Source organism: Sciurus vulgaris (assembly GCF_902686455.1).
Source record: "Sciurus vulgaris genome assembly, chromosome: X".
Lineage (NCBI taxonomy): Eukaryota > Metazoa > Chordata > Mammalia > Rodentia > Sciuridae > Sciurus > Sciurus vulgaris.
Window position 1 is genome coordinate 22070500 of NC_136471.1, and position 22774 is coordinate 22093273.

Genomic DNA, 22774 nt, shown 5'->3' on the forward strand with positions numbered 1-22774 from the left:
AGTGGTGAAAAGTGAATATCCATATGGAAAAATTAACTTTGACCTCTATCTTACATTATTCATAAACATTAATCAATTCTAGAAAAAACAGAAAATTTTTATTACATTCAGAGAAGCAACACTTTCTTAAATAGAACAAAAACACCAATCAAAAAGAAAGGATAAAAACTTCATTAAAGCTAAGAATATTTTTAATCAAAAGGTAAGATAAAACTAATAACAACATGGATGAAACTGGAGGACATTATGTTAAGTAGAAGAAGCCAGGTGCTCTAATCCCAGTCACTCTGGGGGCTGAGGGAGGAGGATCACAAGTTCAGCCTCAGCAATTTAGCGAGGCCCTAAACACTCAGCAAGACCATGTCTCTAAATAAAATATTAGAAAGAGTTGGGGGTGTGGCTCAGTGGTTAAGCGCCCCTGGGTTCAATCCCCAATATGGGGGGGGGGGCAGGTAGAAGAAGCAGCCAGGCAGTAAGGCACAGAAGGACATATGGTAACATGATCTCACTCATAAGTAGAATCTAAACCAGCTGATACTATAGAAAGAAGAGTAAAGTGGTGGTTACCAGTTTCTGGGGAGACTTGGAGAGATGGGAAAAGGTTCATCAATGGATATTAAGTTAGAGTTGGTAAGGAGCAAGAAGATCTGGGGTACTATTGCACAGTAGATTGACTACAGGAGACAATAATGCACTGTATATTTCAAAAAGTTACAAGAAAAGTTTTTGGATATTTTCACCATGAAGAAATGATAAATGAGATAAAAATGTTTAGCCTGTATTAAACATTACACAATATATAAATGTATCAAAATCCATGTGGCCAAATTAATATGTACAATTTTTATGTATTAGTTAAAAAACAAATTTCATTAAAAAATAAAGAGCAAAAGGGTTAGCTACAGATTAGAAGATATGTGTATAATCCAATACATATGCAGGACATATAAAGAACTCCTACATATCAATGAGTAAAGGATTAACAGAGGGCTGGGGATGTAGCTCAGTTGGCAGAGTGCTTGCCTTGCAAGCATAAGGCCCTGGGTTCAATCCCCAGCACCACAAAAAAAATTAACAGAGATTTATTTTCAAATAATGGAAACAAAATGGGCCTACATAAAGATGCTCTCAACATTGTTATTCATCAAAGAAATGTAAAGGTACAAAAAGGTGCAACTGCCCCCTCCCTCCCCCACTAATCAGAATATCTAAAAGTTAAAGTATTTATAATACTAAATGTCACTGTAGATGTGAAAGAACTTAAACTCTCATATATTGTGGGTATGAGTGGAAATGAAGTACAACCACTTTGGAATATACTTTGGTTATACAGATGCATACTCATGCAAAAATTTGTCAGGGTATATACATGAGATTGGAACATTTTTCCACATGTAAGTTACATCTCAATAATCGAAAAATGAGAAAATATGTGAGAAATTATGAGAAATTTTAACCCAATATGTATGTTTAATCATATGAAATAATTAGAATTCATTTTGTGGGTGCGATAATAGTATTATAGTCATGGTCTGTTATTTAGAAATGCATCCTGGAAATGTGGATAAAATGAAATGATGTATGGAATTTACTTAAAATTATCCAGTTTGGTGGCAGGGAGTAGATGAGTGGACAGATGAGATAAGATTGATACTGTACTACTAATAGTTGAAATTTGATGATGGACAAAAGGGATTTCATTATACTATTATTGCCACATTTCATTTGAGTAAATTTTTCCATAGCAAAAAGACAAAAACCACTCTGACTCTAGCATAGGCTTTGTGGTCATAAAGAGGTAGCCTACTGATTAGCTCTATGACTCTAGAAAAATTGCCTGAACTCTCTGATCCTTAGTTATCCTCATTTTTTATGGGGAGAATTGAACCCATGGGTACTTAACCAACAAGCCACATCCCCAGCTCTTCTTAATGTATTATTTAAAGACAGGGTCTCACTAAGTTGCTTAGGGCCTTGCTAAGTTGCTGAGGCTAAGTTTGAACTCATGATCCTCCTGCCTCAGCCTCCCAAGTGCTGGATCATTTTTAAATGGCAATAGTTTGAGTACTTCACTTACGCAAGCTGGGAATATTAAGTACAATTCTGCTATTAAGTAATCAGCATAGTGTCTAACACAAAGTAGGTACTGATGCTTGCTGATTCCCTTTGCTTCTTCTGTTATATCAAGATATTCCCCAATTCCTCAATCAGCATAGATGGCATTTGCTTTTTTAATTTTATAATTTTTATTACAGCTTTATGGTTATACATAGTAGTTGGGTCCATTCTGACAAACTCATACATGCATGGAAATTAATTTTAGTTGGCATTTGCTTTTGCTCTTTCGTTACCAATGGAGCAGTGTTTTCTGGAAGATACACACACACACACACACACACACACACACACACACACACACACACCCCTAAGGGCTTTAGAAGAACTGAAGTGTGTGGGGTGAAACAAGTTAACACTAGTACAGCAAGATTCCTGCTGGGGCGATGTCTTTATCTCCTACAAAGCTCTGGAGAGCCTGGTGCCTAAAATGTGCTTAATGGCTGAGGAAATGGTGGGTGAACTTGGATCAGCTTTTGTTGAGTGGTGCCATTTTTGCAAGTGAAGATGGCCACGGTGATGGCATGTGTGACACTTTTCCTTCCCTTTCTTTCCACTGGCACCAGAGTCTACCTGACTCAAACCCAACCAATTCAGGTTCCTTGGCACCTCTAATTTCACATGGTATTATCACTGATACAATGAACAGCAGCTACAATCTTTGGCACGATGATTAAAAGTTTGACCTGCATCTCTGCTACCAACTAACTCTATCAGTTACTTAACCTTTCTGATCCTAACTGTACTTGTCTGCAAATTGGGATGTTGCAAAAGGTGGTGAATAGTAAATAGCACCATTTTGTGCTGTTAAGGGTTGGTCCTGTGCACCAGGGATTTTACATATAATATCTCTAACATTCTTTACGACCTGACTCCGTTTCCATATCCTTCAAGCTCACCAGGCATCCAGTTGTCCTTAGGGTACACTATGGCCCTCTCAGTGCCTGCCCACTACAACACTACCCTTTGGTCCAGCTTCATTTTCCCCTTTCCCCTCCAAACTTAACCACCCAATTTCCTATATCCCAGCTCATTACCTGAATTGTCCACCAGGTGGCACCAGAGAATGCAACAAGCCCAGGAGCTCTGAACTGAAACTTCCAGAGGGGTTTTGGATTCTGAAGTGGCTTGTGGAGGACCATAGACTTTCTTTTGGGAGGACAGGTTTTGGGTTTTGGTTAAGGCCTGCCGCAAACCACACATGCATGGGCCATCTTAGCCCATGAGTCAGGTTGCAGCCATAGTTTTCATTCATAAGCTTTTAGCTTCTCTCACCCTTCCTTCCCAGCCTGGAGTTGAGACCCCTTTCTTTTAAGACAAAGTATCCCGTCAAAATATTAGCTTTCAAAAAGCCTCTCTAAATCCTCTTAATTCCCTCTTTCTTCACTTCTAATCCTCTCTCCATGTTGTCCCCAAACCACTCACTAGTTACTTCTTGGAATATATCCTACTGAGGACACATTTGTGAGGCTGGAAGGGGAAGAAAGAAAGACTAGTTGGGTAGATTGGCTAGATTTTCAAGGTTCCTTGACTCTGGAATCCTCCAAATTCTATACTTTGAGGATTTGTCTTATACATGAGAAAATTATTGCAATAAAATATCCACAGACAAGGCATATCATTAGTGAAGTTCCAGGTAGAGGGAGAGAATTCTGAGGAAAAGGGGTGGATAGAGGATGCTAAATATGCTTCTGTTTCTGCAACTGGAAAATGGGGGGAAATAATAGTTATTATCACATAAGGCAATTATAAAGAATTAAAAAGTTACTCATTGTAAAGCACTTGCAATAGCACCTGGCACGTATCCAGTGTTACCTTTAATTTATATTTTAGTAGCACTACAATTATCTTATTACTAGCTGTCTTTGGTCATACTGAGGCCCTCCAGACAGGGTGTTTTAGGAGACTTAATCCTTTGTTGATTCTGAGTCACTTCAGTCCCCAGGTTGCTACTTACTGAATTCCTTCTGGCACTCCACAGGATCTGTGACATCCACTTCTAGAATGTTCTTGTTGCTAAAGTCCCACTTGTAGCTAAAATTGATAAACAGTAAGGGGGCTGGTGAAGAAAGGGTAGAGGGGCATCTCAAAGAGGCAACACGAGGGCTGTTGGGTAATCAGCCTGCTGGTGCAAGGGAGGGAACAGAGGGAGCAACTTTGAGCATCAACAAGAGAGCTAAGGCCTCTCTCCTATCCCATTTCCCTGCTTCCTTCTCCCCAGTAGCTCTAACCATTGTACACTGCAGCAGCTCCCAGCCTGGCCCAGATGATTGTTGTCCCACTCCATCATGTTGTGTCATCATGCACTGGTTTCTGTGACCTGATGATTGTTTATTTCTAGGAGGGTGAGAAATGTAAATTTTAAAAATATTAAGGGTAAGCTTTCATTTTACAGGAAAAAACAAAAACTTCTACACAGCAAGGGGCGGGACCTGCTTACAATTTCAATGCTAGCATGTTTATTTCTTCCAAAACCTTCCAGATCCCATGAGGGCAGGGACCTGGTATCTACTTGGTTAGCTTTTCTCTCTATGTACATAGCATTTTATACGGTAGGAGGCTAAAGAGCAGTCCCCTACCTCAAGTTTTCCTGGAACACAGACCCCATTGTCCCCAGTACTAGCTGTGGGCCAGAAAGTGAAAATGTCTGTGAATGACAGGCTGCCCTGCAATCCTGACGCACGCTGAACAATTCCAAACCTCCTCTTCCCCTCATTCCTGCTGTTGCAAGCCTTTCTACTTTTTAGTTTTCTAGTCTCTTTAAATTCTTTTCAAGGACTGAACTTATAGCCTGCAGTCAAAATGACCAGTGCTTGGAAGTCCCCAGGAGTTGGGGCCTCCTCGCCTCTTCACTATTTACTAGCAAGCATGGGCCCAGCACCATTTTGGGTGTGAGTCTGGGCTGCCATGAGCCTTGTAGTCTAGGTGAATTGCGCCCTCTGGTGTACAACACTGGCGATACAATGTGACTGGTGCCCTTCCTGTTTCTGTGTCCATCCACAGGCTGTTTGCTTCACCTGGAATGCTCTTCACCCTATCTCCACCTACCCAAACCCTCCACATCCACTGAGGTCCTGCTCAAAGTCTAACATCTCCAAGAAGTTCCCTCTGAAAGTGCTATCTTCAGTTCATATCATTGTAATCAGACTACAATTTTGTTATGAGCAGTTCTTGGTCAAAATCATACCCTCCAGATAGAATGCTTTAAGTGGCTAACTCTCTCTCTTGGCCCTCAGTCACTTTCGTTTCCAGGTTCCCATTTACAACTCATTCTTAAAGTCAGCATCCCCAAAATAACATGTTCAATGTTCTCTCGTTTCACCATGTGCTTTTGTATTCTTTCCTTAACTGTAAGTACTACAGGGCAGAGATCAGGTCGTAGATTCCTCCCAACATTGTAACTAATAACATACATAATGCTACAGAAAAAAAATAAGAGCTCCTAGTCATTGATCACTGATGATGGGTTAGGTCCATCAAATGAGACATGCTTTTAATAAATATGCCATTTAATTCTCACAGCGACCTCACTAGGCATACAATGTTAGTATTCAGTTTACACCAATGAGTAAACAAACAGAGGTTAATAAAGGCAAATTGACCTACCCGAGTTTAAAATTAAACCACTCACTAGCAGCCTGACTCTGGAGCCCAATTTAAACTATGATTCCCATTGATTCTTAAAATGTGGTCTGCATAAACCATCTGCATCAGAATCACCTCAAATGTGAATTATAAGCTGCTCTGTCCCACCCCAGCAAAACTGAATAAAAACCTCAGAGGAGCCCAGGAATGCTTATAATTTTATTCAGGTATTTCATATTAGAAATAATGTTTGAGAGCCAGTGTAGTATATTTAACACCCACATGCTAACTGACACAGAATCATGCATGTAGATACACACCCATAAATAAATACATACCCGTCAACATAATATTTTGCCTCAGGGTGGTCCTTAGGGTTCAGCAAGGAAACATTTCCATAGTGTCTGCTTTTCCAGCCAAATCATCATATCCAGAAATTTGCATAATATATAATTATGATGCACCAATAAAAAAAGAGAAGAACTATGCATAAGGAATTTCACATTACTGCCTCTATAGAAAAAATGGGTATGAAAATATATTGGCCCCACTGGATCCTGGCAGAGGAAAGTGGCTGGCTGCCCAGACTTGCAGCCCTTCCTCCACCCACTACTGACTCCAAGTCTGTCCATTAGATTATGCCATAACAGTACCCACTTCATAAGATTGTTATGAAGATTAAATGAGTCAATATATTGAAAGGGTTTGGATTCTAAGCCCTGGAACAGGAACCTGGTAAATTTTACTCCATCTTAGTATATTAGTAGTAGAAGTAGTTATCAGATTTTGAGTTTAGCAATCTGACTGTTTCCAGCTGGATCACAAATGGATTCTTAAAGAGTTTGACAGAATGTTTTGGAAGAATATGGTTTTTGATCTGAATCTAAATATTTTTATTAGTACTCCTTTCCCTATCATACTAATTTAACTCATTATTATTTATCTTATGATATGCAGGTTTACCACAAAAGCATTCTATTTTCTTTTTCCCTGGGCTTGGCAGATATTGCCAGGTGTGGAATAAAGTAAGGAAAGTGCCATCGGAATGAGACAAGAAGGATGAAAAGATATATATGTGACTATTAATTTTACTATAGAAATACTGATGTGCTTGGATTGTCTATCAGGGATATTATATAACATACCATGCATACACTTTCTAAAATCCTCCAGATTCCTAATTTCAGAAGAGATTCAACCCTAAGTGTTTTGTATGATTACAAACAGTCTCATATTGGTTCAGGTAAAACTTTATTACCTAATGAGATTCTTTGACAAATTTATGAAAAATTTTGTTTTCTGGAGATTATTGGATCATGGTCCATGATTATTAGTTCATGGTCCATGATCTGGTAGCTAAAGGATGACGAGATTAAAAAAAAAGGTGAGACCTACAAATAAGATCACGCCAAAAGCTCCTTGTTTGTGGGTTGGAGGCCCATTCTTTATGTCTCTTCAACCAGATATTGGACATGTCCTCCAACTTAATGCCCCCAAAGTGAAAATCATTTTGAGTGTGGGACTGTGGATCACGTAAGGCAAAGTTATACTTACTATAGATGCTGAGAACATGATGTTGGGATAGCAGCACTTTACACACCACAGTCAAGTAAGGAATACTATCAGGAAGTAAAGAACTGGAACAGCAGCTCTGATTTGCTGTTTCAATGTATTGAGTTCAGGTTCAAGGTTTTCTCTAGAGAAAGTGTACTATACTATAGTCAAAGTCTATGTGTCAACCACAGAATTGGAAAGTGATTTTCTTTGAGTTTATTCTATTTGGAGTTTGTTGAGTTCTTAGATGTGTTGATTCATGTATTTAATCCTGGTATTTTTTACTATTATTTCTTCAGATTCTCTCTCTCTCTCTCTCTCTCTCTCTCTCTCTCCCCCTCCCCTCTCTCTGTTGGGGCTCTTATTTATGGTTATGTTGGGTTGCTTAGTGGGGTTCCACAGGTCCAGTAGAAATTTATTTAGCCATACTGAAAACAGAAACATAATCCCTTTTAACCACACTATATAAAATTCTCTTGAGGAAGATGTAAATGCTTAATATAGTGTAGATAAGCCAAGCCAAGAGCAAACTTTAGAAATAATGGAAAATTAGCTATACATTTTCTTGAAAATACTGTTGGCAAGGCCAGTCTGTATGCATGGACAAAAGTATGGGGGCCTACCTCAGTAGTCATCTAATTTTTTCTGCTCCAAGCTCTTAGTACATACAATACACCAGCAGTGACACTCATTTTACAGTCAGTGATTCTCATGAAGGGGATACTCTACCAACTATACATACCCCTGTAGGGAACATTCCTCAAGCATATCTATCTGACAGCAGTCGCTGACACCATGGTCTAAGTAAGCCAAACAGTCTGAACAGGGAAACTGAGGTAATGGTAAAGACTCGCCATGGAATGAAGGTCTTTGTAGCTGTTGAGGCTGAGCTAGAAATGAGGGAAGGCCTCGTTCTGTCAAGCATCCCAGCAAGCTGTGATGTGAGCTCGCCTGCGCTGCCTTGCCTCATGCTGTGTGCAGGAGCTTGCCATTCCCCCAGTCCTTTGTCTCAGACCTGTTGCTGGGCAGAATTGCTTAGCCATGCTTGGTTTGTTTACACTACCTGGACCCTTGACGTATAGATCACCTATAGGCTGACTCCGTTACACTTTAACAAGTGTGTTAACCTGATTGGATAATGTGCCTATATATGTCCTGTGCAACCCTAAATAAAATTAGATCCGTGCCTTCAGAGCTTGATCTCCAATGCCTGAGTAAGCGTGCGCTGGGTAAGGCTAGGTAGGGTAGGCACCGTTCATCCTCACCCTCAGCAAAACCATCTCTGAACATCTACATACCCCTATGGAGATTATGGTAACCCCCTTTTGGCATAGATGCTCAATCTCTCATAGGTACAAATCACTGGAAATGACAGAAGGAAACTATATATTCCTACCACTAAATCCATTTGTACATCAGTCTGCACTAAAGTTCAAAATGTTCTCTTTGAGGCTGAAGTATTCTGAAACAGAATGATAAACAAACAAACAAACAAAAGCTCTCACCTAAGAGTTGGATATGTTTAAGTTCTAATCTCAGCTCTGCTACTTATTAGCTGTGTGAAATTGAGAAAATAACTTAACCTCTCCAAAACGTTTTCTTCAACTATAAAAAGGAGCCAATAATAGGAACAACTTTTCAGAATTGTGAGAAGTAAATGAAAGTCAATAACATCAAGGGGTGAAAGTGAGCCGTAAATCTCATGTATACAATACTGTACAAGTGGTATCATGCAAAAAGCAGAGGATATTGAAGTCAGAGAAAACTGGATTTGAAAGATACTTCTGCATTTACTAGCTGTGTAACTCTCAAGTCTCTTAATTAGTGTAACTGGTTTTCTAATCTATATAATGGGAATAATAAAACTTATCAGACAGGATTGCCATGAAGCTTCAGTGGGAGAATGTAAGTGAAAATAAATGTGCACACATGCATTCCACAGATATTATTTGTTAATTTATCTGTGAGTATGGGTAAAGTTAGGGAATAGCTTAGAAAGGATGCTCAGGAAATTCCATTACTGGCACAAAGAACTAGAGAAGAGTTTAACAAATGGAATTTTCCATCTGTTGCAAAATTTTCCAACTTACACTACACCCATCCAACTAATAAAATTTTCTTTCCTTTAAGAAGTATGTATCATTCACTTCCCTGGAGTATCAACTCCCTAGTTACCAGTTCTCTCTTTTTCTCTCAATTGCATGTGCTTGCTCTGTCCTCCTAAGCATACTTCTGAGACACCAAGGACATTGCTGGTCCTTATTCAGGAATCAACTTCACTCCATGGTTGCTTCCCTGCACCATGCCTACTATTTCATTTGTAAAAATCTGGTTTTATGACAACTTTATTGAGATTTGATTAACTATCCACCATCACTTACCACAGGCAGAGCAGCAAGTCTCCTAAGCATGGTCACATATGACACTGCCAACACTGAATACTTGAATACAGGTCCTGTGTTTAACCTTGTCCACTATACACTAATCTAAGATGTAGACTGAGCTCCTCACTCTGGACTTGGAGACTTTATCCTAATTTCAGATCAACCCCCTAATCTGACCACCAATAGAGACTTTAGTTTTACCCATAAGCTGAGCCTCTTTTTGACCACACTTCAAAGTCTTAACACTGATTAAATTAATGGAGCCACTAGGCCTAGTCACATACTGACATCTAAGTTGGGCCCAACAGTAAGAACCTATGACTCGTCCCAGACTAAATCTCTAACTCTGATCTCCTATTTTACCTTAATTATGAACCTTAATTAAATAAGTCTTTAATCCACATGATTGTCAAATATAATATCAGACATAGGCCCTAAACCTGTCCTCAGGCTGAGTTTCTAGCCCAAGCTACAGACTGTGCCCTAATTCTGAGATGCAACTAATATCATCCACTGACTACAAAATGAGACCTCAGCATAGATACTGAGCTCCAACTCTGAGCACAGAATAAGACTCTAACTTGGTCACAGTCTGAGATCTGATCTTGGAAACTAACCCAGCTACAATTTCCACAGACATAGCACTAACCAGAAAATGACCCTAACATTGGCATCAGAATGACTACTAAACTTGGCCTCATACAGAGATGAAAACATGTACAGAGACCAACCTTCAAACTTGGCCAAAGACTGTGCCTTAATCATGGCCAAGAAATGAAACCACTTGGGAACATACTCTGACCACAGCATCTGCCCCAATCCTGCCCTTAGAACCTTGAACATGACTATAAACTGAGATCTAACCTTATTCAAAGACCAAGTTCAACAAATCTGACCAGAGATGGGCTCATAAATCTGATCATGGAATAATCCGCTGAACCTGGGGGTAGACTGAATCCCATTACTGGCCACTGAATTGACTCCTAGGTCTTACAGACTCTAACTGGTTACGGATTGCATCTCAGACTCTGATCACCAACTATACTCCTAATTCTTATCACAAGACTGGGCCTATAGACCTAACCTCCAACTTTAGCTTTTAACCTGAAAATAAATCCAGTCCTCCCAAATGGTTAAAGAATGATCCTGAATCTTTGAGACAGAGTGAACCCTACTCCTGGATAAATGCTAGTTCCAGGCTGTATCCCAACTCCAACCACAGCTTTAACCTTAACCCTGGCCACAGCCAATTCCTAGTGCAAAAAAATGAATTGCTCACTAGTACTGGACAAGGACTGACCCTAAACCTTAAACATGATTCAAGGACAAATCAGGCAAAGACAAAACAGATACTTCTCATATTCTTAGTCTGAAACCTAGCAATGACTTTAACTGAAACCCTGAACAAACACCGAACTTACCATGACCAAAACCTGAGCCATATTTCTGGCCACATTATGAACACTGACCAGGAATGAAGACTGTAAACCCTACTCAAAGTCTGAGACCTAAAGACTGAGTTCTAAACCTGGCTAAATAATTATTCCTAATACCACATGAATCAAACCATCCTCACATTATTAGACCCAACAACAGGCGGAGGGTGAGTATTAACATTTGTCAGAAAGAGTCTTAAGCCCATAAAGTTCACTGTATCCATGGCCACAGACTGAGTCCTAGAACCAACTTGAGGTTAATAAATCAGTCCGGTCACAAATTGAGCATAGATCTACCTATGACACTGGGCACAGGGTGATCAGTAACAATTAGCACAGACTGAACAGTACTACTTATGCCAGAATTCCTGCTACACTAGCCAGAGCCTAAGTCCTAGACCAACAAGAGGACATAAACACCCTGAACCCAAATCTTGGCATCAGCCTGATATGCAAACCCTGATTATAGGACAAACTTTTAAACTTGAGCTTAAGCTGGATCCTGTGTATTTGCCATTCTCACTTGAACTCTATCCATAGACTAACATGTAACATCAACAATCTAAAAAACCTGTTGATATTCATAATTCTAAATTTTTCTTCATAGAAGGCCTTACCCTAGTCATTGTTAACCCTCAGATTTTGGTAAAAGTTCAATCAGATATTACCACCTCCAGAACTGAGTAAACACAAACTCTACACAGGTCCAAGAGAGACCACTACCTCCACACTCCACACTGAAAATTCCCAAACTGACATACTAACACAGGGCAAATGACAAACCCTACTCTGGCAACAGGATGAGGATCAACACTGGCCACATTAACATAGCTCCATAGATCATTCCTGATACTCACTAAAGACAGAATTTTGATACTTGTTAAAGTCAGAAATCACACATTGAGCTTACTTGATCAAATATGTATCCCCAATTCTGTTTACATTCATAGTTGAAATCCAGGCTGCAAACTATACCCTAATGTTGTCCATGAAGGAAATACTAACAGTAGTTTGAAATGAAGCTCTGGAAAGCCCTATGGTTTGAGTAACATTTAAGAGTCTCTTAAAGGTCCATATGTAAAGGCTTGAACCCCAAAGTGGTAGTATTGGGAGGTACTATGGGCCTTTAAGAAGTGGGGCCTTAGAGGAGATCTTTAGGTCATTGGAGGAATGCCCTCAAAAGAGATTGTGGGACCCTGCCCAGTCTCTCTGTCTCTCTGTGCTTCCTGGCTTGAGATGGGATGACTCATTTTAACAGGTACTCCTGACATTGGTATCTGGTGCCCTCACCAGAGGCCCTAACCAGTGGGTCTGCCTGATCTTGGACTTGAACTTTTGAAACTGTGAGGTAAACAAATCATTTCATTTTATTAAGTTAGTTACCTTAGGAATTTTATTGTAGTAACACAAAGCAGATAATATAGGCATATCATAGGTAATGTCCTAATATGGCAACAGACTGAATATCAGACACTGACAGTACCAGACCATTGGACCAATAATAAACTCTAATCAGGAACAGTAATTGAAACTTAACCTGATGAAATACTGAATGTAAATCCTGTTCATATTCTTACATAGAGTTTCCCTAGGCAGCAAAATCAGCATGAACACTAACCTTGGGCCAAGTTTAGCTTTATTAAATTTCTTAAATTTATTAAATCTTAGCTTTATTGATTCCCATGTCTAGAATTAAAAGTGATTCAACATTGACCAAAAATTAAATCCAAACCCTAATCCCAGCTATGGTCTTACTAAGGTCAGTCCACAGACTGAGGCCTAAAACAGTAGAATGAGACCTCTTTCTACATAAAGACTGAATCCTAATACTGGCTAAAATTTGAGCCCAAATTTTACACATTGACTTCAGAATGAGGTATAATCCAGGCTACTCTGCACTAACTGGCAGCCTTAGCATGAGCGTTAACAGAGATACATTTTGGTCCATGCTACAGATTGAACCAGGGCTATAACTCTGGGGCCTAACATTGATATTGGGCTAAGTCCTACACTTGGTTTAATGGGCCACAACCATGGATCTACTCTGGCCTCTAAAGATAGCTGCAGATGGATTAAGTCTTAACCTGAGCAAAAAATGTAGCCAAACACATCCCACATTATAAACCTGAACCCTAGTCATGTCCTGAGCTCCACACTGACTCTGGAGAGAGCTCAAAACTTGATCTATTTACTTATAGTTTTTAAAAATTAGTGTCCTGTAAATAGCAGAAAGATCAGAAGAGTAGAGGGAAAGGAACTGGGGGAGGGATGAGGGAAGGGGACATGCTAGGGACTGAATTAGAACAAATTTTATTCCATGCCTTTATAATTATGTCAAAATGAATCCTATTGTCATGTATGACTAAAAAGAACCAATACAAAAGAATCTTATATGGATGATTCTTACAAAAAATTGATCTATTACTAAGATCTCTAAATCCAGCCAAAATGATTCATCCTGGGTCACTATTTCACAAATTCATCTTAATATACAACAATGAATCAAATAATATTACCTTTGTATGAATGCACACACATATTCCAATAAGCCGTGTAGAAATATTAGTTGTCATAGCTGTGAATTTTCATTTTTTACCTTGCTTGTTGATGGTTTCTCCCTACTACAACAGACTTTCCAAAGGGAAAGGTTGTGAGGGTTGTTTGTGTTTCACTTTTCCATTTTCAGCATCTAGAATCATGTCTGGCATGTTACAGGAATATTAAACACTTGTTGATACATGTATGGATACTTTCTTATTACTCTTCTGTTCTTCTGTTACTTGGACACTCTCTGCTATATTCCAATAATTTCACTTTGTTTTCTCTTGGTTCATCTATCTGGTCATTCCTTCTCAGTTCCTTTGAAGGCACATCTACCTCTACCAGCTACTTGAATATTGTTATTGTCTAGGGTTCTAGGTTTAATCTTGGTATTTTAAAAATATTTTTCTGGGGTTGAGGGTATAGGTCAGTGGCAGAATGTTTGCCTAACAAGTGCAAGGCCTTAGGTTTGATCCCTAGCACTGCAAAAAAATGTTTTTTTCTAAATATTCTTTAAGTAAAATTTAATACATTTTTACTTATTTAATTGCCATCTATATACTGATGTCTCCCAAATGTTTAGTTCCAACTAAGGCCTCTCTCCTGAGCTTCAAAACCACATTCCTCAGCAGCCTACTAGGCATCTCCACCAAAAGTCTCACCAACTCCTCAAATTTTAAATGTCCAAATCTGATTTCTTCCCATCCCTCATAAAATATGCTATTCTTTCTGGGTTCACTATCTCAGTGAATGGCACTACCCTATACTTAGTCTCCCAAGTCATAACTTGGGTACCGTTATGGACTCCTCCCTTTTCTTCACTTCCCATATCTGCCAACTCCACCTGACCATGACATTCTCTTCTTTAAAACTCTTTGAATCCATTGATGGTTCTCTACCACTTCCAAGTTAAAGTTTGAACTTGTTCACATGATCCTCTATTCCTGCTTGATCTAGTTTCTATAATATGGAATTTTTGTTTGTTTCACTCTCTCATGCTCTTGTCTTTGTATGCACTTTGCATAGAATATTGTTGACTACTTTGTCTCATGTATAACAAATATCTTACCAGTTACTGAAGTCTATCTTCAGGCATGGCCACTTTCAAAGGTGGAATCCACATAAAATTCTATGTAGATACCTTTAGGACACATTGCCCATTGTGTACTCATAATTCCCACATTGTGAGTTATTTGAGAGCAGGCACTCCCCCGCCCCAGTCTTGTAGCAATAATGCCTCGCTCAGAACCTTTCACAATGCAGTCTGTTCAATTAATGGTTGAATCTATTGAATGCTCTTTCTCCTTCACTTTCTGAACTCATAGGCAAAATTCAATTCCTCCTTTTTTCCCTTCATCCCATTTATTAGTCCAAAAGTTGTCCTTACCAGGGAAGTTTTAGTAATTGAACTGCAATGATCCATCAAGCCACACAAATTTGTCTCTAATAAAATGATAAGAGTTACCAGTGAAATTAGTCTTAATAAACAACCATTTTTCTCAACCTTTAAATCACTTGAAAGTGTTTAGCATTCCTACCTATTCTTTTTTTTTTTTTTTTTTTTTTTTTGCGGTGCTGGGGATTGAACTCAGGGCCTTGTGCTTGCCAGACGAGCACTCTACCAACTGAGCTATCTCCCCAGCCCCCTACCTATTCTTTAATCCAACTCTGGTGACATATTTTTAATCAAAAATAGTTTTTTTAAAAACATATACAATTTGTTATTACTCAAGTGTAATGTTTATTTGTTCTAAACTACTGCATTACACTGCTGTGTGGTGCCTGGTCTTCACCTTAACAATGTATCTACACTGTTTAGGTTAAACAGGGTTTTCCTGGGCTGGCCTAGATCATATTTCTATATCAGTATTCTGACAGTTTCTAAGAGGAAAGCATGATTACTAATCAGTAACAAATATACAATTTTCCAAGCATTTAAAGTGATTCTAATGCAGGCAGTTCACACAGAACAAATTCTGACAGTTTTAAAGGACCATATTTTTCTTTTAGTTAAAATTCTAAGCTTATCAGAGCATATATTTTTTAAAAAAACTCAAAACTCAACAAGAATGTCAAAACTATATTGGAGTACTTCCAGGCTGGGGAGATAGCTTAGTTGGCAGAGTGCTTGCCTTACAAGCGCAAGGCTCTGGGTTCGATCCCCAGCACCACCAAATTTAAAAAAAAAAAAAAAAAGTGCTTTCCTCCAAATGCTAATAGCTTAAGAGCATTAAAATGAATCTAGAGTCCCCACAAGCACAACCTCATCACACCTTAAGAGAAATTGTTGGTATAGTGCAATCCAAACTACAACACCCAGAATACCCTCCTCGGTCGGAACTCCGAAGACAAGCGGAAGCGGGAAGTGGGTAGGGATTATGGGTACATGGAAAGAAGTGGGTCTCGACTCCATCTCCCACAATCCTTTTACACTTGTGTCTTTCCGCCAATGCCAATATTGGATTCCCGCCTCCCCCGCGACCCGGAAGAACAGCCTCCAGCGACCTCAAACTACAATTCCCATGAGGACAAGGCACTGGGCCTCAAGCTTCCCTGGTGACCAGTAACCAATAGGAGGCGGCCCAGCGGCCGCTGTGTAGGTGAGAGTCCAGCCTGGGGCCGAAGCGAGGGGCCTAGGCGGGCTAGCACAAGAAGAGGAGTTGAGAAGACGCTTGTACTGCGTGGGGCGCCGCGAAGGCACTCCGCGCCCCGGACCTGCCGCGCCTGCTTGATTTTCCGCGGCTCTTTAAGGAGTAGCGCTTCGGTAGCCGGGGAGCTGGAGGTCAGAGAGGCAGAAAGCCCGAGTGGCTGTGGCTGGGGACTGTGGGACTGAAGGGGCCTAAGAGGAGGGTGCTTCCGGGGCCGGTGTCTTCAGCGCCAAACTCCGCCCAGCTCCGCCTCTGCCGGGGAGGGGGTGTCGGCACCGGGAGGCGGGGGTGGGCGTCAGTAACCTCGAGCCTCGGGAGCGCGCCCGCGTTCTTTCCTGACTCCAACCTACCTGTCTTCTTTTTCCGTAACAACGCGGTCCCGCTTCCATCCCGCCACTCTTCTTTGTACCTCCCAAGAGGACCAAAGTTAGGGTTCTTGACAGGGTCTTCCCTAGGCGGCGTCTGGACTCTTACTGCTTACAGGAGTTGAGTGATCGCTTACCTGAACTGCAGTTCGTATTTGGGCATCCACCCCTCCCATCGCACACACCCCAAATCATTTTCTCTGGGGGTGTGGGAATTCCTTGCCATGCCCAGGATGTGACTTTCTGTCAAATTTCTCTTTCTACCTCAGTGGTGGGATTTAAAAAAAAGATCGCTATCTTTTTACCGACCCCTCCAGCCACCCACCCCTTTCCTAACCCGGACTTTGGAGTGGAAAGGGTTTCCCTTCAATATCCAGAAGGGACAGGGAACTAACGTGGGAAGAAATCTTTCTTTTAAGAAATAATGTGTTGAGCATTCAGTGCAGTATTCTGGTGAGAGTAAAAGGCAACTTAGACCTATTTAAAAAACCCGAGCGTTTTAGAGGTTGCCAGCAAAGACCGCTAGCACTAATGTTGATGAATATTTAGGGACACACCACTACAGAGTAGAGTGACCATGCGTAACAGACTGTATTGATTATTGTATTATTACTAACGCATGCAAAAAGTGCTGAGGGGCCAGTTAAAGGGCATACTGATTGGGGGTGTGGAGTTGATTTATGGAAGTTCAAGCCTAACCCAGGAAGTGCTGAAACCTTGAAACTCAACTGTCTTTCAGAACAATCCGGGTAGGCTTTTTGAAGGAGGTGAATTTTAATCTGGGCATCAAAGGAATAAAGGGGATTTGAAATGAGCAGAGTAGGGAGAAAATGCTTCCTGTTACTGGGGTTGGAGTTTAAGAAAGACGGATAGAAGAGGGGACTTTGTGTGACAGGTGGGCTTGCCAGATTGGAGTACGAGGTGTCAGCAGGAATATATTGGGAAATAGTGTTGAAAAACTTGGGACCATAATAACTTGACACTGTGAAGAAGCCACATAGTTTGGATGTTATTCTGTATCAAATAAAATAAAAGACAAAAAATTAAGGTTGGGTGATTTTTCTTTTCATCCTAGGGGAACCTGATTTGAAATCAATTCTTGAAGAACACAAAGAAGTGTGGTGGTGTGTTCCAGGTGTGAGTTTAATTTACATCTAAGAAGAAGCTTTTCTTACAGACATTTTGTTGGTGGCTATTAGCTACAATCTGTAGTTGTCAATTTGAAAGTCAATTGAGATAAATTTATTTTTTTAAGAAATGCATTTGCTGTCCTTGTACAGTAGATTACCTGAAATGTATTCTCGTTGGGTGACAATAATGACTGCTATTTATTGAACCCATATAATGTCCCAGGCATCATCATAAGCATTTTGTTACATTATCTTAAGTGTCTTACAACGTGTGTACTATTCCCAGTTTTTTTTTTTCTAGAAAAACTAAAATGCAGAGAGATTAAACATATACTTGGTAAATGTCAAGGAGAATATAAGGAGCTCGTTTGGGTTGTAGTATACAGGTTTCTGACTCTATATTCAATGCCATTTCCACCATGGTTTGCTCTGCCTGATGTTCTTTTTTTTTCATTTTCTTCTCGACTTTCCAGTTGTGGTAGAGAGATTATTGTGAGGTATAGTTAATCATCCTGGCAGAAATCCAAATGATTCACTTTGAATTTTTTTTCAGAATGTGTCTGCTGTAAAGTAGCTGCCAAAATCAAATTAGCTTAACTACTATTGCAACCATAGCTAATTGTGTCTGCCAACACTATAGTCAGTATGGCTATTTTTGAATTAAATGGTTCTCTTTATAAAATATGTCATGCCTCTGAGCTATTTAGGCCTAGACAGTATTTTGGGTTTTATTTTATTTTAGCCTTTTTTTAAAAAAGGTGACCGAGGTGACTAGATCACCTCCATGACCTCTACCCAAACAAAGAGTTGGAGGTACAAGAAGGTAGAAAGTGTGAACTCTCCATGGGTCTAGTTGGGGAGATAGATGCCCACAATTCTGAATGGTCAGTATGTGGCTATATAAAAGTAGGGCGTATTTGTTAAATATTGAGAAATCAGCATGGCTCAGTGCAGATTGTCTGGGAGGAGGAAGGTGTAATGGTAGAAGAATCTGGAAAGATATATTGGGGCTGATTTGTGAAGAATCAAATGCAATGCTAAGAAGTTTGGTTATGTCCCCATAGGCCCAGTGGCCCACCAAATGTAGGGCATCTGCCAGTGGTGGTTACATTGTATTTCTACAAACATTTTAAATTTTATTAGTTTTATATTTAAATGTATCTTTTTAAAGATAAAATAGAATCAGTTCATCAAATCTAAAGCTAGGTAGGATCTGATTTAAGAAAAATAAAATGAACTAGTCTTAAGGTGTTTTAAAGAAATATTAAGTAAATAATTATGTGAATATGGTAAAAATCACAGTTATGCTCAAATAATCAAAATGTGAGGAATACTGTTCATACATAGGCAACCAAAAACAAACATGTTTTAGAAGAGGTGTGTCATGATCAGATTTTCCCATTTGGATGATACCAGTAGGAAGGATGCCCTGAAGGGAGACATGACCATTATAGGAGATGGGTGCTCTGTTCTATAGAGATGATAAAGACTTGAGAGTAGTGATATATGAGAAGAGGAACAGATTTGAGAAACATTTAAGACACAAAATTAAAAGGATGTGGTAGATGTGAATATTATCATATGGGTGTCAACAGAATTTGTTTTAGAAGTTCATATGCACTACTTGTCTGTAATCTTTTATTCTACAATAGCATAATATTGCCAAAACTTGCTATGTTCATATGTGCATTAAGGTAACAGTGAAGGCTATTTTTACTGTTTAAGAGTTGATTTTGATTATATATAAGCATTCTTCCTGCCTTATTTAGTATTCTCGAGAGCAGTGGCTCATATATTCAAGACACTGTGGTAAGGAATATGAATATGGTATGTTACCCCTTACCATACTCATGTGAATGAACACACAAAGCAAGGTTAGGCCTCTGGTTTCCCCAGGACCGTACACTTACCTCTATTCCAGCTTGTACCACACTGTAGTATGTCAGTCTGGATGTTTCTGTCTCTTCCTCTAGACTGTGAGCTCCATGAGGGCAAGGACCAGGTCTCATCATCTCCATACATGTAGCATCCAGAAACAGCACTTGGTACAGAGTAGACAACTAATAAGTGGTTATTGGATGTAAAGAATGAATCAACATAGTTATGTGAACATAATTCAGGCCCTTGGTAGCAGAGAGAACCAAATACAATGGCAAGATTACTTGTTGGCTACATTTACTACTTTTGCTGAATAAAGTAGTAAATAAAATGCTCATGATCTCACTAGTTAATTTTATTGTTTTTTCCCACTCTCGCTTGGTTATTTTACTGTTTTTTTTTTTTAATAATTTGCATGTTAGTTCTGCCCATTACTTTGCTGCTTTTGACAAGTTTATAGTGCCCTTGCCCTGATACTTTGCCAGGAAACACTCCTCCTCTCTACCCAAGATTCCATTCTTGGCAGCACTCTCAAATCCATCTCCTCCTAGCCAGAGACACTGCTAGTGGAACAGTAATTTGATACAGCCCTTCTGGAGAGCAATTTGTCAATATTATCAGAAATCTTAAAATTGAACATAACTATCAACCTACCATTCAATTTCTAGTGCTCTATTTTGAAGAAATAATCACAGTGTTTCCAAAAATTTTGCTACCAGCATGTCTATCCCAGAGTTATTTATAATAATGGTGAGAATAAAAGGAAAAGAAAAAAAATAACATCTTAAATGTTCAATACAAAGGGGTTAGAATGAAACCAATTGTGGTTCGTCTATAGAATGCATTTTTAAGTAGCCATGTAAGTTCATGTTACCAAAGTATATGTAATGATGTGGAAATTTGTTTACAATATATTAAGAGAAAATTCAGGTTATAAAACTGTCAGTATAGCATAGTAGATCCCAGTTTCAATACATGCACACATCCCACACACATCACCCACATCTGTGTATACACACACAGAAAAAAATCCTGAAATGTTGAGTACACACAAAAATATTTATGAGGATTTGTTATTAAAGGTAAGGTTATGCATGACTTCTATTTTAACTTTTTGCATATTTTATTGTCTAATCTTTTACAGTTATACATTTCTTAAATTTTTTAAAGTTACTTAATTTTTTTCCCATGTCTACCCCTATTTCCATTACCTTAATGTGGGTCATACATAGTCATTACATCTAGCCTGGATTACTGTTGGCTCCAGCCTGCCTCCCTTCTAATCCATTTTCCACCAATACTGACAATACAGTTTTTATAAATCACAAATCTTAAGTTATCTGACCTCTCAATAAAATAGCTAAAGGAGGCCCATTGTCCTTAGGGTAATATCCAAACTTCTTAGACTGGTTTATAAAACCTTTGAAAATGAACTCCCTGCTTTCCTAACCAGCATCAGTTTTTCCTCCTATAATTTATCTTGGGATCTGAGGCCAATGCCAAGTATATAACAGGCATTTAGTTCATGTTAACCAAATGCTGATGTGAATTAAATGGGTTAACATTTGTGTGCCAAGCAATGTCCTGGTATTTACTCCTCAGAATAAAAATATTAAATACATATAATAGTTATTCCTATTTTACAAATGAGGAAGACCAATTTCAATAAGTAAAACCGAGAAGAAAAGTGAACAAAATAAAAAGCATTGTTTAAAGAAAAAAAGTCCTCTACTGTACCTCAGCAATCTTCATTTTCCTGCAATCCCTGCTGGTCTTTGTCAGCATGAATGCAGACTGTACATTTCCCTTGGGTGAGTTATATGTGACCACAGCATAACAAGAACAACCTCAGACTGACATGATCTTACCATGTTATGGATCACATTGTGCTAATGTATAGAAGTCATTCCTTTGTATGTAGCACTTCATGCAAGAGAGATGGACTAGCTCCAATTGCTGTGTTTTTCTTGGTTTTGAAAATCTATGTCTTTTGGGATGAGGATGTCAGCAGAGAGCTACAGAAAACTTATAGAATTGAATGTATAGGAAACAGTGTGTCTCATGGGAGCTGATGTTATTGGTTAATTTATTTTTTTAAATGTCATGTAGATGTATTTTTCAGCAATCTGTCCCCAGGGAAGACCTTGGTTGAGTTCCATAGTTAATCATATTTACAGAATACAGCCCATGTGTGCACTATATTCTTGTATTGTTAAGTGATGTTAGATATAAATATATATATATATAGTGGATTACCACAATGTCATAGAATTGAAGGAATGTAGGATATTATATTTTCTCTACAAAAATATCAGTGATCATATTGTCACTCAGAACCCTTTAGTGTGATCTTCCCTTTATTTTCCTTATATATAGTATCCATTGTGCAAAAATAAATGATCTTTAAATGATAGAAGTCCTAAGCATGGATCATCTGAATAAACTGATATGATTTCTTAAGAAATTGTCCCTTTTAAATACTCCAAAAGAATCTATGGTTCTCCTGTTACATGAGCAAATAAGTGGAATATAGAAATCATAGTTATGGTTTCAAATCATTCTATGAATTGTTGTAGGCTTCCTAGATGCTCATATATTCTTCCTTTTAATGACAGAGAGACACAGAGAGAAAGCGCGCGCGTGCACACACACACACGAATGAACATTCAAGATCAAATGAAAGGAATAAGATTTTAGCAAGCAGACCCAACATCTAAGTAAAAATTTACCCAGCTGAAAATTGGACTGTGTGCCAGTTAGTGATGTATCCATTTCCCCCCTCCTCCCCATCTCCGTTATGGGACATATAGGCAAAAATGATCCACCAGATAACTGATAAGCAAATGATCTACTCCTCTGTTTACAAACAGTATAAGAGAAGGAACAGTGACTTTCTGTGCATTCAGCTCTGCACAAACCTGGTGGTGAAATTGTGAGAGTTATGACTGTGTCAGCTTTTCCAGGGTTTCTGTCTCTGCTGCAGAGATTTGGCAGACACCTCAGACAAATTTTATGTCTCTTAAATCTTCCTCAAGCTAGGCTTGGCTTTTAGATTTATATGTACAAAAAAGTGAAGTGTTTACCAGTTTGACATTTTTGAAGATCAAGACAGACTAAGTTTTTTTTTGTTGTTGTTTT

At 39.0% G+C, this 22774-nt stretch overlaps 1 protein-coding gene across 1 annotated transcript in view; it reads left to right on the forward strand.

The window, feature by feature from the left end:
- The first annotated feature begins 17707 nt into the window (after window positions 1–17707).
- Window positions 17708–22774, forward strand: part of ENOX2 (ecto-NOX disulfide-thiol exchanger 2) — a 341467-nt gene continuing 336400 nt past the window's right edge. Inside the window, 1 exon segment of the mRNA XM_079122719.1 lies at window positions 17708–17763. The gene's annotated coding sequence lies outside the window, so the exon portion shown is untranslated.